Below are 19,347 nucleotides of genomic sequence, written 5' to 3'. Positions count from 1 at the left end.
TCCAGACTTTATTATCACCTGCACTGATTACTGCCAGAACCCTGACCGGTCCCACCTGCATTTGCTACGCTCCCCTCTTCCTCTCTGTCGCTTTCCTGCTCAAAACCATTGCAGCAAGGTTGGATCTTCCCAAAGAATGCAACCACTCAGTTGCATGTTCCAAGCACCACTCATCGCTCTGTTCTAACCAGCTATGACACCCATTCACATCCCTGGCCTCGGTCAAGCTGGACTATTCCTGCCCCTGTCAGCTCTGTGTCACTGTTCACAGTGCACCCTCTGAAAGGAATGTCACCCACTTATATACTTGTAAATGGAAAATGCTGCTATGGAGTAGCTCCTGTCTTATCCCTCCCCTGGTGTGGTTACTCCCATCCACCTTTGGGACAGATTCTCTCATATTCTATCTTGTGGTACAGGTATTTTTCCTCATGGTTGAGAAAGGAAACTCTTGAGAACAGGAAATTCCATTATATCTGGGTTACATACACACGATGAGACAGACTACAGAGGAGCTGATGAATGGTGCTTGGGAAAAATTTTGGAGATTGTTCTTTTTTGTGGGATTTGCACAAGGATTTATTATTTTTATTTATTTATTAGAGTGAGAAGAGAGAGATTTCCCATCTACCGGTTCACTACTCAAATGCCTAATCAGCCAAGGCTGGGCCAAGGCTGAATCCAGGAGGCCAGAACTCAATATGGATCTCTCACATGGATGTCAACAGTTCAAGTCCTTGCCCATCATCTGCTGACTCCCTGGGTGCGCATTAGCAGGAGACTGGAAGGGACAGCAGAGCTGGGACTCAAAACCAGGCACTCTGAAATGGGATGCAGGCATCTGAAACCAAGGCTTACCTGGTGGGCCAAATAGTCACCTCAGATTAGTCTTATTTAACAGAGAAAAGAATCTACCATCATGCCAAGCATTTGACAGTGTGTTGGGGGACAGGGCTTCCAAGGAGACTATACCTGGGGCCGAGACTGGGAGAAATGGGATTTATACTACGAGACCCTAGGGGGAGGAGGAGGAAGGAGTGGAATTTAACAGCCAGTTTTCATTAGCTCGGGGCCACTGGATACATAATCTAATTTCTCATGGGAAATTATCTAAGGCTTTAGAGAAGTGGAAGCAGATTCACTTTAAAGGGGGATGAAGAGTTAATCAAAGTAGACATTGCATGACCCTTGGGTCCCAGTTTCATTCCAACTTGCTCCAGGAAACCTTCCTAACTGTTCTGAGCAGCTATGTTCCTTGCCTTCAATGACTTTAGTAACATTCAGCTTGGTGTTAAATTATACATCACCTTTATTATCCATTAAAATTTCATGTGCAGTAACTGTAGCTCACCAACTTGGTGATGGAGAGAATATGTCTGAAGTTTCTGAATATCCCACAGGGGCTGGGCACTGCTAGGCCTATGGCTGTGCTCAATACCTGCCCACAGACTGACTGACTCCTCTGGGGCTTCCCATAAAGTCTGAAACACTGTAATGGTTCCACGTGACTCCAAAGGAAGTTGGAGAAAATTCCTTGTGATATTTGTTGTTGCTCAATATTTATTTGATTCCTACAACTCCTACTAGGGCATCATCATCAATTAGTAAACATGTATAGGTGCCATTTTATGGAAGGTATTTTTAAAGAAGTTAACAAATACTAAACAAAAGAGCTGATGTTGTGGTGCAGTGGAGTAAGCTACTACATGGAATGCCTGCTTCCTATATCAGAGTGCCAACCCCAGAGTCCCAACTACTTCAGTTCCAATCCAGCACCTGGGAGGCAGCAGGTGATGGACCAGGGACTTGAATTCCTGTCATCCATGTGGGAGACCCAGATGGAGTTCCAGGCTCCTGGCTTCAACATGTCCCAATCCCAGCTGTTGCAACCATTTGGGGCATGAACCAGAGAATGGAAGATACTGCTCCCTCTCTCTCTCTTTCACTCCATCTTTTAAATAAATAAATCTTTTAAAAACTACAAAATATGAAGTTACTGGATGGCCCTCCTATGTGAGGGAGTCAGTTCATAGTCTAATGTAGGAAGGAGAACTTCTACATATCAAAATATAATAATAGAGGGGCCAGTGCTGTGGTGTAGTGAGTGAGGCTGCCACCTGAAGTGCACACATCCCATATGGGTGCTGGTTCAAGTCCCAGCTGCTCCACTTCCAATCTAGTTCTCTGTTATGGCCTGGAAAAGCAGTTGAGGATGGCTCAAGTCCTTCGACTCCTGCAGAAGAAGCTCCTGGCTCCTGGCTTTAGATCGGCCCAGCTCCTGCCATTGCAGCCAGAGGACCACAGGACACGCAGTAAGTACTTTACACCTGGTAGGAGTTCTCAGTTGGTGCACTCTGCCCATGTGTTGAGTTTCCTGAAAAGTGTCCTGACCTGTCAACCTGAGGACCATGCTGCCCTCTACACACCTACCTTGCAGGAAAGGAGCAACCCAGAATCAGGCACCCCAGGGAACTTACTCAACAGTCACCACAGAACTCAGCACACCTTGGCCCCGTGAATAGTCCTGGGTGTTATAAAGCTGGCTGCAACCTTCCTCGACCTTTCCTGCAAAGTTCACTTCATTACTTGCTAGAAGGGAAACAAAAACTAAATAACAATGAAAATAAAATTGGAACAAAGGATAAATCCCTAGAAAAACATCAGCGTTATTCCCCCTCCCTCTCTCTCTTTTCTAATATACTCAGAGTGACCCTGCCAAGAGAAAATGACTCCGGATGAAAAATCAATTCAAATTATAATTACTGAAAAATTGAGAAAACATTTGAAGTACTTTACCTGTGTCAGTGATAAATAGTTCTTTAGTCATTCAGTTAAGAAATGGACCCTTCCAAGTTCCTGTTGATGCTAATGTACAATGACTGCTCAGAGAGACCCAAAGTCAAGAGTGTGCTAAGCATGGGTGACCCAGGAAAGACTCAGTTCAAGATATAGCCGGTGAGGCATGTGCAAGTAATGGCCCTGAGCTTATATGCTAATATAACAGACACACACACACATATATATATGTGTGTGTGTGTGTGTGTGTATTTCTCTTTGTAAAGGAAATTCTTGTTCACTACAGAAATATGACCAGTATGATACATATAAACAAAAAGAAAACTCCCATCACCAAAAAGGGACCCAAGATTAAGAAGCATTTACCTTATGTTAGGTAACAGTTCAGACGCCCTATTTGCATTACCTCATTTGATTCACAATTGCTCTGAATTTATGGCTTTAAGGAACAGAGAGGTTAATTAATTTCCTTGAGGTCATAAAGCTATTAAGAGGTAGGTAAGAAAAGGAAGCCATGTCTGTTAAGGCTAAATCCCCCACTCTTCATTGTATGCAACCCTCATGTCATTCTGAAATAGGGTATAGTCCTCCTCCAAAAGCTGTGACCATTCTCACATGGGACTGCATCTTACACATGCCAAAAGAGGTTCTGCTGGTTCTTCCTTAGCCACCTATGCTCTCTGTCTCTCAGGGACTGCCCAAGAAACAGTAGTGCTTGTGACAAAGGACTGCAAGGTGGCCAACAGTGTAGATGCACCCACACGGGCAAGAAGCTTGAGAGGGTTACACAGACACAGAGGGACCTTGCATGCATGGCTGACTTTCTGCCCATCAAAGCTACATTCTGGGAGCCAAGGGACAGGGCAGACCAGTTTAGAAGGCTGGGAGAAGAGGGATACTTCTTTAGAAACAGTCCAAGAAGTCTACTCTTACAAATTTGTTCCAGGTAACTGTCCACATCCTGGTGGAACAAAATGACTTCTTTTATGGTTTTTACTTTTTTTTTACATCTCAATCAATGCCTTCTCATTTAAAGATGCTGATCCTCGAGGTCACAGGAAGAACTCATCACTCTCATACAATCCAAATTAACACCTGCTTATGACCAATTAAAGGAATCACTTTCACAAATCTTGCTAATAAACAAGTCAAATCATCATTTTGGAACACTGTAACCTGCGAGGTTCTCTTGGCTCTACAGACATATGACATCATTTCCCATCCGGGAATCAAAGCCCTCAAAGTATTTTTTTAACATTGCCCCACGAAACCTGGTAATTGGCTCCCATATCCTTGGAAGACAAAAGGTATAAGAAAATAAGAAGAATACTACGTCAGAGTGTGTAAGACAAACCCGTCATTTGGAGACTTTCTAGAAGGACTCACCAGACTCAGCATGCACTTGTACTCTCGTCTACAATTCATTACGACAAACTAGGCAGAATGAACAGCAGATCATAAGGTGAAAAGTCATAGGCAGAATGAAATCCATTCATAGGAATGAGGAAATCCATTCATAGGTTTCCTTTTGCTTTCTCTCTTCCATGAGGGTTCACACAGAGCCCCCGTACCCTAAGCAAGAAAAAGCAGCAGGATGTGTGTGAAGTTTCTGCTCAAAGAAGCCAGAGATTTAGTGTTGAGGATTTGGGGTTTTTGAGAGGCAAAAAAAAAGAGCTGGATAGCGAGAGAGCTTCCATTCACTGGTTCATACTCATATGCCTACAATGCCTGAGGCGGGGCCAAGGCTGAAGCTGGGAGCCAAGAACTCAATCCAGGTCTCCCACGTAGGTGTCAGGAATCCAATTACTTGAGCCATCCCTGCTGCTTCCCAGGATCTACAATGGCAGGAAGCTGGAGTCAGAAGCCAAAGCTGTATATCAAACCCAGACACTCCAACATGGGACATAGGTGCCCCCAACTGATGACTTAGCCCTAGGCCAAAAGCTGGCTCCAGGCAAAGGGTTCTTGATGGAGGCTCATCATGTGGCTATTGCCTGCCTAATATGAACCAAAATTCCAGACTCCCAGAAAAAGAAGAGTGTTCAGCATAAATCATATTGTTTGCTCACATAATGTAGGCACATTGAACCTACCTTTATCAACTAGAAAACAAGAACTCTCCTGAAATCTAAGATCTCAGATACTAGCCAAGAGCCAACCCTACAGGCAAACCTTTCATAGCCCCTTAACCCTGCTGTGTTTAATTTTTCATACCTGAAAAAAAAAAAAAACAAAACCTTATTTATATGTGCATGGTCTCAGCAAGTCCAATTGATGGTTTGGCTCTGGGCATGTTGTTCTCTCATGGATACATTCATATAGCACTCTTGCAGCTGTCTTACCACAGCTTCAATAACAAGAACTACAGGATTTTTAAATTTAACATCCATCTCTCTGGTTAGAATCTGGCTGGCAGTGACCCACAGAATGTGTCAGAAATGACATTGTACGAATTCCAGAACTAGAATGGAAGACATTTTGCAATTTCAGCCTTCACAGTCTTGGAACGCAGCCCTGAGACTGCCACACAGGAAGCTGGCCCAGCCTCATGGAGGATAAGGAAATCAGGGAGTCTGGGGCTGCACCTGTACCTACTTCCAGACACACTCACAGGAGTCTGTCTAGTGTCTTACGTGCCCCTCTGTCCTGCAGTTGGATGTGTGACCCCAGCAAACCCAGCAGAGGAATCCCCATAGGATGGTGAAAATAATAAATTATTGTTGTTCCAAGCTACTTCATTTTGGAGTGGTTTGTTATGCAGCAATAAGCAACTGTTGAATAACAGTGGAGCTTGTTTTTCTCAACCCTTTCTCTGCACTTCTGCAAAGCAGCTTATGTCAGAAACTGAGTTTAACTCCCCAAAGTAGGTCTTTTTCTCTTCTTACCTCTCTGCTCCTATCTTTCTCTATCCATTTTCCTAACTGGAGGGCAAAATCAATGCACAAACTGGATTAACAGGACAGGACCCTCCTTGGCAAGGGGGAAGAGAGCCATAGAAGGGGAGGATCGCAGTGAGGACAAAGGAAGCATACTCTTCAGAAGACGCTATTGAGTCTTAGATCTGCCACCAAACGAGAGAACAGAGAATCCAGGGTGTTTCGGGGAACTCAGTCCATCCGTGTAATAACAGAGAACCCCAGCCCTACTTTCTCCAGGGCCTTGCATGATGGTCCCTCATATACACCCCTTTGAATTTCCTTTTCTTCTCTCTGGGCACGGTTGACCACCCCTATCTTTCAGTGCCTTTACTTGCCAATCTTCTGTTCCTCTGCTTCCACACTAAACCCCAGCATCTGAAGTGCTTGTTAGTCTTGTCCTCTGATGGATTCTGTCACCTGCAACTGTGCCTGCTGCACAGCAGAGGTTTTTAAATGCTTGTTGGCTAAATGGATGAGTGATTGAGTGGATAGAGTATACTTCCTAGGAATGAGTCTGTGACTCTAGTTTGGAGAAAGGGAGCAAGAAGAAAGGCTGAAAAGAACAGCATAACTTTGTGTTGATCAATCATGTTGTGAGTAGAAATCATAAGGCAATAGATGTGCAGTTGTTTAACTTCAATTCTATTTTTATTAAAAAAAAAAAAGTGAGTGGCTAATGTAACTTCCCCTTATACAGAGATTATATTCACCTAATCCTTGGGTCTACATAACCAACAAATATAGTATGCAATTTCACTTGAGAGAACTCCCCAGTAGCACTGAGGCAATTAACCAGCAACTGCACGGCTTTCATTGTATCTCAAACTTTAAAAATAGATGTAGAAAATGATGTTCTTTGGAGTCGGCACTGTGGCATAGTGGCTAAAGCTGCCACCTGCAATGCCAGCATTTCCATATGGGTGTCAGTTCAAGTCCCAGCTGCTCCACTTCTGATCCAACTCTCTGCTATGGCCTGGGAAAGCAGTAGAAGATGGCCCAAGTCCTTGGGCCCCTGCACCCGCACGGGCGACCCGGAAGAAGCTCCTGGCTCCTTGCTCCTGGATTTGGATTGGTGCAGCTCTGGCCTTTGAGGCCAACTGGGAGGTGAACTAGAGGATGGAAGACCTCCCTCTCTTTCTCTCTCTGCTTCTCCTTCTTTCTGTGTAACTATATCAAATAAATCTTTAAAAAAAAGAAAAAGAAAAAGATGTTCTTTGAGAGTTTATTCTATTTTTACTTTTCATGGTTCTGAATAATTATATTTTCCTAGAAATGAGCCTGAACCACCTTAAAATAAAATGTTAAACTGAGAGGGGGGGAAAAAGGAATAGGGCCAGTATTGTGGCACAGGGGTTAAGCTGCCACTTGCAATGGCAGGATCCCATATAGGAGCACCTATTAGAGTTCTGGCTACCCTGCTTCTGGTCCATCTCCTTGCCAATGCACCCAGGAAGGCCTGCGTTCCTGTGCTCCTGCCACCCACAGACCCAGATGGAGTTCCTGGCTCCTGGCTTCAGCCTGGCTCAGCCATGACCATTGCAGCCATATGGGGGGAGAACCAGTAGATAGAAGATCTCTCTCTCTGTCACTTCCTCTCTCTCTGACTTGGCCTTTCAAACAAGCAAACAAATGAATGAATGAACAAATAAATAAAAACATTATTCTTATAAACTTATAAATAAGAAAAATGATAGTATTATATAAATATCAAGTATTGTTTTAAGTGCTTTACATTTATTAACTCACTACTTTTCACAAAAAAACCCTATGAAATAAATAGTTTTATTGCCATTATCTGCATTTTGCAAATGAGGAAACCAAGGAATTGAGAGGAGAAATAATTTGAGTATTACCATCCAGCTTGTAACTGGCACAGCCTGGACCTGAACCCTACCCAGCTGATTCTATATTCTTCGCTATTAACCATAGCATTATATAGCCCCTTAAAAATAAGTAAGCAAATGCCAGATAATTTAAAGTAGGAGGGAAGAATTGGAGGAAATGGAGGTATACAGAGGGAGGGAAGCACTTTTCGTCATGGTGGTATAAGACCTGAAGTTAAAGCTATTATGAGCTGCCTTTACATCTGGCAAAATCAGGAGGCCCTAAAGGCCTAATAGCAAAGTCCCCTCCCTACTCTGCTCTGCAGATAAAATCCCCTCACTAAACAACCCTTGTTATCAAAGGAATTGGGGTGCAGCTCCCGCTTGCTCCTGAGGAGTGGGCTGTAATCTCCAAAATCATGCCAATAGGCTAGTCACATCCTCCCACAAGAACCATGGGGCACTCCACCCCCCAGCTAGGACAAGCCTGCCTCCCCAGACCCTGGATGCCACTCTGCTGCTGTATAAGCCCAGGGTGGCATTGTATGAGGTCCTCTCCTCCTTGGCTATGAGTATTTATGACTAATACTTTGCTGTTAACCTCATCTGTCCAATGTTGGGTACTGAGTGTTTCATCATCCCCATAATCCCTCCTTCACCAATGAGGTGAATAGGGAGTTAAAAAAATAGTCGTGAGGACATTGAAGACTGCCTGTAATGATCACACTGCTTCACACCCAAGTCCCAACCAACCCAACTGTGGCTTGTGCCTGCAGGTAAGATACTCACATAGGAAGAGCCAGAATAAAATTCTGCAGTTCCCAATAACATGCTTCCAAAAGTCCCTGAGCTCTTGGCACATCAAAGAGACTGTCACTGGGACAAGTGTGCCCGGGAGAGCCTGGCTACAAAGTACTTAACAGACATTTATTGAATTAAGACAATAAACTTAACTATGGTTAGTAAATGCTCCATGATTAAGCTCTTAGCAGATATCCTATTGCCACTAAAGTGGTTGCAGGGGAATTACTTATGATAGAAAGCTACATGAAAACAGCAAGAAATGAAATTGTATGTGGAGTAGGGTTTTCATGAGACACTTTAAAAAGCTAAATATATGAAGAAAATGACCAAACAAACAAACAAAAAAGCTGTAGACCAAAATGATTACAGTAGCTGTGTTAGCAGGCTGAGAGTTCTTGTTTTCCAAATTTCCTCAAGCATGGTGCATTACTTTCAAATTTGAAAATAAGCTCAGTCATGTTTTAGAACAAGCTCCTCTTCAACTGGAATTAATGTTGCGATCACTTTTTACATGGCATTGCCTCTGGCATGAAGTTAGGCACCCAGCAAGCATTAGCAAGCAACAAGAAAGAGCTGGCTCCGAGGTCTAGCGAGGAAGGGTAGTCCGAGCTCAGGAGCCCTTTCATTTACCACCATCTTATTTTCCTCAATTGTTGATTGACATTTCACCCACAAGGGTCCTACATTATTATTGTTCTTAGGCAAGAGTCATCAAAAGAGGCAGATGGCTTTGGGATTGTCTTGGCAAGTCAGCAACCACAGCCTCTCTTGTTCCTCATGCATCTCAGCTTCTACCCCCAAATCCAGCACAAGCCAAGCCCTCAGTGCTCCATCCCTCTTCCCAGCCCACTCCCAGCCAGAGTACAATCCTGGGCTGCTCGGGCTATGCCAGTGAACTCCAGGATGTCCCTGGCAGTCTGTTCGTGGCTGTGCTGACCCTACGCCCAGAGCCCCAACCCAGAACAAGCCCCTGCCTGGGGCTTGGCTGTGCTCCGTGGTTATGCATCTCCTTCCCATCTTGGGTTATTATGGTGCAGGTGACTTATGGATAGTGAATGAAATTTAAAAGACTAGTATTTCAACAATAGAGAAGTTAAAAGCAAGTGGGGAAAAAAAGACAAAGTGAGAATCTGTCGGCAGAGTTTTGAAATCCATCTTGTTTTAAGCTCACCTTCCCAGAAAATGGAAATTAACCTTTCACTCCTCTTTCCTCTTATTTGGAGAGGCAATAGTTTGTTCCATCAAGTCTCCAGCTGGCTGAGGTCCAAGAGGCAGCTCTGGCTTCAATTACCACGTTAGTGTCTCTAGCCCTTTATCATGTTGGGACATCTCAGCCTGGCACAGGCTCATTGATTGGTGTCAAGTGCATATTTTTCCATGCTTTTTTCCCCCTAAAATAGTGTCTTCTGCCCCCATTCAGCCCAGTCCAGACACCTTGCTTGACCTTAGCCTGAGCTGACCCTCAGAGGCACCGGATCCATCCATTAGAGAAATGGTGCGCTTGTGGTTCATGGATTATCATGTGAAGGGTGAGAGCAACATAGCAGGTCAGGAGGAACACACAGAGGGTGTGACCTTGAATAAGCCACTCTGCCCCCATGTGCCTGCTTCCTGCAGTTAAGGCACAAGCACTAGACTAAATCAGTGATCTTTGGGAGTCTAAGAGCTGGTGTGGAAATAGGAGACATATTCCTAAGAGACTACGTGAGAGTCACATAGAGGATTTTTGTTTATTTTCCAAACCATCTACCCTAGAAGCCAGGTTATGAAATGCCTCTACTTAAGGAAGGGTGGAATTCCCTGTAGAGTTATTGCCCTAGTGAATCCCTCTTTCTTTTAAGTCTGACAGTCAGGAACCTGATTAAAGCACAGAGGAGGCGGGCCACAAGGAACTTTATCATACGATGACAAAGACTCTAACTCAGATGTATGGTTTTAGAAGTATCACTGACCTACATAATCCTAGAGCCAACTGAAAGTTATTTCTAAAGACATTTCTCAGTGTCATTTAAGTTCCAGAATGATGCTAACCCTTAAATCTTTATATGGAGGTAGTAGATGTGTTACAAAGTCTTCATAAATGAATCTGCATCGCATATAATACATGCCAGTAGACAGCTTTCTCAGAAAGGACAATGCCCAGGAAGAGAGTACAAAGATTCAGAAAGTACGAGGCACAATTAAAGTTTCCAAATATCACAGCAAACTGTAAGAGTAAGGGAGAATCTATAAGCATGTGTAGGACCTACACCCTGGAACAATGTGTGCTGATACCGTAGAGGACAGAGTGCTTATGCCCCCAAATGCCTTATAATCTTGTTGAAGAGGTATACACACATATAAGATGATGATGCAATCAAAGGAGCAGATGTGGGGGCAGGCATTGTGGCACAGCAGGTTAAGCTGCCATCTGCAATGTCAGCATCCCATACAGGAGAGACAGTCTGAGTCCTGGCAGCTCCACTTCTTACTAATGACACAAGTGCTTGGGCCCCTGCCATACATAGGGGAAACCTGGATGGAATTCTTGGCTCCTGGATTCAGGCTGACCCAGACCTGGATGTTATGCCCATTTGGGGGAGTAAAGCAGAGTATGAAAGATTCTCTCTCTCTCCCTCTTTCTCTCAACCTCTATCTTTCTCTCTCCAGCCCCCCACAGTTCCTCCTTCTCTCCCCCTGTCACTCTACCTTTCCAATAAATATTTAATTCTAAAAAAAAGCCTAGATAGAAAGACTAAATCTGTTGCAATGTAATATCAATACTAAAATAAATAGGGATTTATGACTTAAAAAGACTGAAAGTATTTTAAATTCTGATAGCAGAGATCTAATATAACTAACAGTTAAAAACAGGGGGAAGAACTTAACTGTATTCATTATTGTCTATAGACAATAATGGAAGGTTGAAAGATACCATTAAAAGCAATGGCTGGTGTTGTGGCGTAGCGGGTAAAGCTACCGCCTGTGATGGCAGCATCCCAGATGGGTACTGGTTCAAGTCCCAGCTGTTCCACTGCTGATCCAGCTCCCTGCTAATGCCCTGGGAAAAGCAGCAGAAGATGGCCTGAGTGTTTGGGCTCCTGCCACCCACATTGGAGACCTGGATGAAGCTCCTAGCTCTCGGTTTCAACTAGCTGTGGCCATCTGGGGAATGAACCAGCAGATGGACGATCTCTGTTTCTCTTTCTCTCTCTCTAACTCTGACTTTCCAACAAATAAATAAATCTTTTTAAAAACTCAAAAATATATTTATTTAACAGAACAAAGTTATCTCCTGAGAGAAATAGCACAACCAACTGAAACAGAGTGAAGGATGAGAGGAAAGAGAAGGAGAGTGAGACAACACTGAGAGAAGGTTAATCTGCCAGGGTTACTCCCTGCTAAGCCTGCTGTCCAGCTACTCCATATAATAACCTCTCACCTTATCATTTGATGCCCAAACATTAAAACATTTACCTACCTACTTATTCATTCATCCATTCATTCTTTAATTCATTTTTACTGAGCTCCTAAAAGGTTCCAGGCATGACTCAAGTCATTGAGAACAGAGTAGCAAACAGTACTCAATACTTTGAGTGTCTGTGGGGGTGCAAACTTTGAGTGTCTTTACTTAGTATATACTAAGTTGATCTTCTGTATATAAAGATAATTAGAAATAAATCTTAATGAAGAATGGGATAGAAGAGGGAGCAGGAGATGGAATGGTTTCAGGTGGGAAGAAGGTTATGGGGGGGGGGAAGCCGCTATAATCCAAAAGTTGTACTTTCAAAATTAAACTTTTATTAAATAAAAGCTTTTTTAAAAAAAGATAATAGAGTGATGAGCAAAATGGACCAGGTCCTTGTTTTCATGCAGCTCACATTTGGTAGAAGGAACATATTATAAACAATATAATGGCAGCTAGAGGAGAGAATGATGACGAAAAGTTAGCAGAATGGGGACACAGGGTAAGGAGAATGTGGAGTTACAAGGTGCCAAAGGCCAGTATGAAAGGATGGGTGGGTCAGTGACTATCAAAGGACAAGGCCTTCATAGGGACAGGAAGGAAGTTGACAATTATGCTGCATTTGTGAGATCCAGACACAGGCAGCCTGGTTTCCCTCCCCATACCTAAGGACGGTCCTCCTCAGCTCTGCACACTTGCGTCTTTCTCCTTCCTTGGCCCCTCATGCCCACAGACATCCCCACCACAGTAGCAGTCAGCCCTCTGCTTGCCAGCCCCACAGGAAAAACAGGGCCATGGTCCACTCTGCCCATCCCCTCAGCATCTCTGCTGAGGCAGCTCAGGCAGGTCTTCATCCCTGGAGGCTGAAAATCAGAGAAAACCAAGTACAGAGGCAGACACAGTCAGAGCACTCAGGAAAACAGACCCCTTTCATCAAATTGGTTCCAAAGTACTTTACAAACAAGCAAACAATGAGCCCTCGGTCTTCTGAGCTGCTTAAAGTCTGGAAGTTAGGGAACCTAGTTAAGAGGAATGGCTGGCCGGCGCCGCGGCTCAACAGGCTAATCCTCCGCCTTGCGGCGCCGGCACACCGGGTTCTAGTCCCGGTCGGGGCACCGATCCTATCCCGGTTGCCCCTCTTCCAGGCCAGCTCTCTGCTGTGGCCAGGGAGTGCAGTGGAGGATGGCCCAAGTGCTTGGGCCCTGCACCCCATGGGAGACCAGGAGAAGCACCTGGCTCCTGCCATCGGACCGGTGCGCCGGCCGCAGCGCGCCTACCGCGGCGGCCATTGGAGGGTGAACCAACGACAAAAGGAAGACCTTTCTCTCTATCTCTCTCTCTCTCACTGTCCACTCTGCCTGTCAAAAATTAAAAAAAAAAAAAGAGGAATGGCTGTTACTGATCTTACAGCAGCTCAAGAGGCTGGGAGAGGAGCAGGGCGAAGTTCCAACACCATGCATAACGATTTCTGGTCTCTTCTCCAGTAGTGCTCAATTTAGCATCACTTCCTATGCACCCACCAGGGCCTAGAAGCCTGGCTAGGACCTCAGAGGTTTCAGGCAAAGAGGGCAGGGAAGTGAGGAATAAACAGTTACAGAAGCTGCCATGTGCCCAGCACTGCACCAGGTTCTTCATGTGTGCCTCCCCATCAAACCTGTACACATTCCAGGCATGCATAAGAGCAATAATGCAGGTAAGACAATTGAAGTTCAGAGAGTTAACAAGTCAAAAACATACAGGCATCACAGCTATGTTCCTACAATCCAAAGCGCATTACAAAGCAGGTGCCAAAAGAAAAAGGAGGTCGAAGCTACTCATCTTTGGAGTCTCTGGAACACAACCACAGGAAGAGTACAGCAGAGAGCAAAGTTAGTGGCCATCTGCTTTGCATCAGTGTTATGTTCAAGAGCAGTGGTTATGTTCAAGAGCAGTGGTTAGAGGCCTTATCAGGCAGTTACTGCATCGGGATGGAGTAGCTCCATCTCCAGATGCCTGTCAGATAGCTCTGACTCCAGCACACTCTTGCAAACCCCAGCCCACTGGCTGTCATGTCAGGCCTCCTTTAACCATGCTGGGGTCTGGGCCATGAGCAAAGGCTGTTGGAACTGACAGAGGGCAAGAGGAGCCCTGACAGCTTCATTCCACACAGCCACCTGAAGCCAGCTGAAGACCAAATTCTACCTGTCAGTTCTGTATTAGTTCCCTTCTCGTTACTATAATGACATCCTGAGGCTCAGTGCTTTATAAAGAAGTTTACTTAGCAGCATAGTGCAGGCTCTGACGAAGGCCTCCCTTGGCTATGTCACATCATGTTGGGAGTGAGTGTGTGTCTCTGCATCTTGTCTCTGTTCCTCCCCCTTGTAGAGCCACCATGAGTGCCACACTAAGGATCTTAGCTAAACCTAATCACTTTCCAGAGGCCTCACCTCGTAACACCATTAACACATGAATTTGGGGAATAAACTTCGTGATTTGGGAATGGGGCAGCAGATTATGCTCAAGTCATACCAATCTCTTGTGCTGGGCCTCTTTCTCTTATTTCCAAGAGATCTGACTCAGTTCAGCTCATTTCCACTCTGAAGATTTTGAAGTGCCTCTATAAGTTTATGTTGAAGTACTCTAGAAGGTTTCAAGAAAGAAGAAATGAAGGGAATATGCCAAGAGAAAAACAGAGAGAGTGAAGGAAGTGAGACCACGATAGAAAAAGAGATAAAATAATGTCGTTTCCTTTATATTCCAGGCAGAAGGCAGACAGAAAATGATAATAAATGCCACTCATCCAAGCCCACTGAAAAACACTTAAAAAAATGAGGGATCAGTGTGTTATTAAAAACACACTTGCTCTCAGTTCAACCAAGAAAGAAAGATGATGGGAATTGAAGTGGAATATTTTTAGAAAATAAAAATAACAAAAAAGGGCTGATGAGCAGCCCTCAACCCAAAACAATGAAACAAAAATTTCAACAGCAACATTAAGAAAGTAAGCATAAGAGCCAATTTTTGGGGGGGTAGGGGGAAGCAGGTAATTTGCAGAAGCCTTGCCATGTGTTGATGGCATGGCTGGCTGCAGTCAAGCCTCACCTACTATAGTACTCAGAAACTCAATTGCCAATTTTTTAACTTCTCTTCTGTGCTCAACTGGGAGAGCAAGTATTGGGTTTAATACCATTGTGGCAATATTTGAAAAGCTACAGCTTGCGCCGGCGCCGCGGCTCACTAGGCTAATCCTCCGCCTTGCGGCGCCGGCACACCGGGTTCTAGTCCCGGTCGGGGCACCGATCCTGTCCCGGTTGCCCCTCTTCCAGGCCAGCTCTCTGCTGTGGCTAGGGAGTGCAGTGGAGGATGGCCCAAGTGCTTGGGCCCTGCACCCCATGGGAGACCAGGAGAAGCACCTGGCTCCTGCCATCGGAACAGCGCGGTGCGCCGGCCGCAGCGCGCTACCGCGGCGGCCATTGGAGGGTGAACCAACGGCAAAAGGAAGACCTTTCTCTCTGTCTCTTTCTCTCACTATCCACTCTGCCTGTCAAAAAAAAAAAAAAAAAAAAAAAAAGCTACAGCTTGCATGCAACCTGCAGAGATCTGCAGAGAGCTCACTGGGACAGGAAGAACTATTTTTTCCTGAAATTTGCATCACCCCAAATAACAAGGGGATAACACCCCGTTTTACCCAGGATACTGAGAAGGTATCTGGAGCTACACCTTCTGGACAAAGAGGAAGACAAACCAATTTCAGATTTCTTGGATGAGATTTTGCCAACATGATTAAAGAAAGGGATGATTCTTACAGTGTACCTAGAGATGAGTTGGTGACAGTTGGCATGAATGGAAGATGCGTTGCAGTTTCTACCCAATGAAATATGAAATAAAGTATCCTGAGATTTTAGACATTTTCATATGGTGGGTCTCTGAATCAGCAAACATCCTTCAGAAGGATAAGTGTCAAGAGAAAGCTGTGACACACGAACAAGACATTTACTTTATCACTGAATTACAGCAGATCCAGTACCAGCTGTGAGGTAGAACAAAAAGTCAGGCTCCCAAAGTGCATTTGACAAACCTCCAGGGGTCAGCACCCAGAAACTGGTCATCAAATCTCATCCATGAAACACATTTTCATGAAAAGAAGACAATCCCCTTGCTTCTGCATGCTAATGTGAAAATTCAGTCTCCCAAACACAGCTACAGAGAAAGTCTTTCCTGTCTTTTGTCTTCTAACCATCAATTAACCACCTTCTGCTTGGCAAACCAGTGAGAACCAGAACTATCCATCCTACATGCAACTTATGTTGTACATTCACAAGACTTCACTATTCCACTTTCATCATTAGCAGGATCTCATTATTCCAAGATACTCTTGCCCAGGCAAAGAGCTTGATTGTTTATTAGAACTTCCTGAAGGGCCCACCTACTCTATTCTTCCATGGAAAGTGTTCATCAAAATAAAGTGTACCCTAACATCCTTGCAATCTTATGCCTCAAAATCCTTGCCTTCCTGGAACTACCTATCCTGAACTGTTACATGATGATCTTTACTCATCCTAGTCAAGTCCCTCCCATCAAAAGGTTGATATCCACCTTAACCCAAACTTCAAACTCTCAGCAAATTCTAACTGTGCCTTCCCAGCTCCAAGGTGTCACCAAAGCTGTGGAAGTAATGCCTTCCCTAACTGCAGCCCACAGGAAATTCAGCTCTGTGTTATCTTACACGGGTTGTGCTATGTTGTGTGGGTGGTATCTGGAGAGTAGGCAGTCAACAAAATGAATCAAAGAGTTAATAGCTATATCAAAAAGCCAAGCCATACTAGTTTAACTATGACATTCCAAAGATTTTTTTCAATAATTCTCTACTCCAGTTTTGAAAAACTAACAAAATTTTGCAGCACACCTATAATCTATTCAGTTAAGGCTCCAAAAGAGGTCACCTGTCCTCAAGCAGGTTGCAATCTAAGCAAACACATAAAACATATTACAATGAATTATTACAATGCAAGCATTTTGAGAAATTTGCATACTAAGTTACAATCAGACTGGAGCTTAGATCTCCATAAGCAAGAGAGTGAGAAGCAGGTTTCAGCAAAAATGGCAGTCAAAAATGAAGGAAAGACAAGTGTGGGCACCATTACCCGGGCTCCCAGCAGATGGCTGTGCTTACCCTGGCCAGGATGTCAGCCCTCATCACCTGCTCCTGCTGTTGTCTCCAGGACAGGTGCAGAAGGTATTCAGAAGTCTCAGGAAGCTGCACATTTAAAAGTGCACTGCCCATGAGGAAGGCATATAAGAAGCCATGACACTCCATTTTCAAAAAGAGCTGAGAAGGAAAGAATGGGCCATCAAAGAAGGAGGTTCCTTTCTCTGAAGGGAGGAGAGAACTTCCACTTTGAATATGGCCTTGTCTAAATAAGATCGGAGCCGGTGAAATCAAGAGGCTTCCATAGCCTTGGCAGCTCATGACAAGAGCCTCGGGTAATTACTGATGTCATAAACAAGAGTATCAATTGTTAAATCAACAACAGGAGTCACTGTGCACTTACTCCCCATGTAGGATCTCTGTCCTTAATGTGTTGTACTATGTGAATTAACGGTATAACTAGTACTCAAACAGTACTTTATACTTTGTGTTTCTGTGTAGGTGCAAACTGTCGAAATCTTTACTTAATATATACTAAATTGATCTGTGTATAAAGATAATTGAAAATAAATCTTGATGTGAATGGGATGGGAGAAGGGATGGTTGTGGGTGGGAGGGAGGTTATGGGGGGAAAAGCCACTATAATCCAAAAGTTGTACTTTGGAAATTTATATTTATAAAATAAAAGTTAAAAAAAAAAACCAAAAAGAGCTGAGAAATACAAGAACATGAAGGTGATCTTCTGGGGAAACTCACAGAAGAATAACTGAAGCAGGTGGAGAACATTGTAGAGGACAGGCAGGTGCTATGATGCCAGCTGGATTCTGGCAGAGAGATCAGATACAGAAGGCAGCCATAACTGCATGCATGCCCTCCTGTGCTGGAAGAGGTTTTGGAACAGAAAGATGGGGACGACTTTGTGCCCTTTGCTGTGTGAAAATAAAAGAGTGTCTACTCTCCAAAAAAGCCTATAGAATGCTGTGAACAGAAAAAGTGACCTTTGACCCACATGCAATAGAAGCTTTGGCCAGCCCCTCCGACAGTAACTCTACCATTTCCCCATTGCCCTTGAAGTACACAATTTGCTCAACTTTGCAAAATTTGATGAAGAAACAGTCAACAACAAATGGGGGAAGGTGCCTGTAAGAAAGGTGGTCAAAGGTGAAAAGATCAGTATTTGAGGAACCATGCAGACCCACAAATGTGGAAGTAAGTCTGCAACACTTGAAAGCCAACAATCCCAGCCTGCAAGAAGTCAACCTCAACAACACCAAGAACATTCCAGTTCCAACCCTGAAGGAATCTGTGAAGGCCTTGGAGACCAAAACTCATGCAAAGAAGACCATTGTGACCTTTGCTTTTGTGGATATGCTGAAAGTGAGCAAGACCTCAATGTGCACCCAGTTTTAACACCAGACCAGGGATTCTAGTCCTGGTAGAGACACTGAAAGAAAATGACACCTGGACAGACAGCAAGATAAACAACCAGAGGCAGCTGAAGCTGAGAATACCTGTGGAGAGAGAAATGGCCCAGATGCTGGAGGAGACTCCAGGGATCCTCAAGTTCGGATAGCAGTTTACCAAGCAAGGGCCATGAACAAGGGAGGCAACTGTCATCACAAAGAGTAATTATCTGATTCCTAAGACAGCTGGAGGAAACCAAAGTTAAATAGCCACAAGAAGAGATGAAGTTTCCCCTTGGCAGTCACTTAACAACACAAACTTGGGGCAGGTGTCTGGCCTAGGGATGTTTGCATCCCACACTAGAGTGCCTGGATCCAATACCTGGCTCTGTGTTCTGACTCCAGCTTTCTGCTAATGCAAACCCTGGGATGCAGCAGTGATGACTCATGTAATTGTGTCCCGGCTACCCACATGTGAGATTGAGTTCTTGGCTCCCAGCCTTGGTCCGGTCCAGTCCTGGCTATTGCAGGCATTTGGGGAGTGAACCAGTGAATCCGAGTCTCTCTCTCTCTCTCTCTAACTCCAATCTCAAACAAATAAAGTTTAATTAAAAAAACTCTTCTTCCCCTTGGGACTATTTTATCAATGGTTGTTCATTTTCATTAACTATGCATTTAATTATTATTCTTTTTTAGTATGACTTTTTTCTCTTGGGTTTTTAAAACATATTAAATTGTTTTATTCACTCACTGTCACTTTTGGCAATTCGCATGAGTGGACTGATGTAGATCCTAGAGGGTGACAAGAATCAAAACTTACTTTAACCATAAAAAAGTAAAAAAGGCTGAAGAAAAATATATGAAGCTTAAGAAAATTAGGACAAAATGTCAGCAACAAAACCCTACTGTGCTTCACTCCTACTTGGTTTCTGTTCCTGAAAAAGCTCTCAAGTGTTTGCTATTGTACACATTTTTAACTTTGTCTCCTTATAATCATGAAGCCCTGAGCCAGACTTTATCTAAGTGATTT

At 44.1% G+C, this 19,347-nt stretch overlaps 1 protein-coding gene and 1 pseudogene across 1 annotated transcript in view; one reads left to right on the top strand and one right to left on the bottom strand.

Moving 5' to 3' along the window:
- GPR39 (G protein-coupled receptor 39) overlaps positions 1-19,347 on the bottom strand; it is a 228,519-nt gene that overhangs the window by 177,968 nt on the left and 31,204 nt on the right. The gene's annotated exons all lie outside the window — the stretch shown is intronic.
- LOC133766757 (tropomodulin-2-like) lies at positions 13,392-18,583 on the top strand (annotated as a pseudogene).

Source organism: Lepus europaeus, chromosome 1, assembly GCF_033115175.1.
Source record: "Lepus europaeus isolate LE1 chromosome 1, mLepTim1.pri, whole genome shotgun sequence".
Classification (NCBI taxonomy): domain Eukaryota; kingdom Metazoa; phylum Chordata; class Mammalia; order Lagomorpha; family Leporidae; genus Lepus; species Lepus europaeus.
This window is presented reverse-complemented; position numbering and strand designations above follow the sequence as displayed.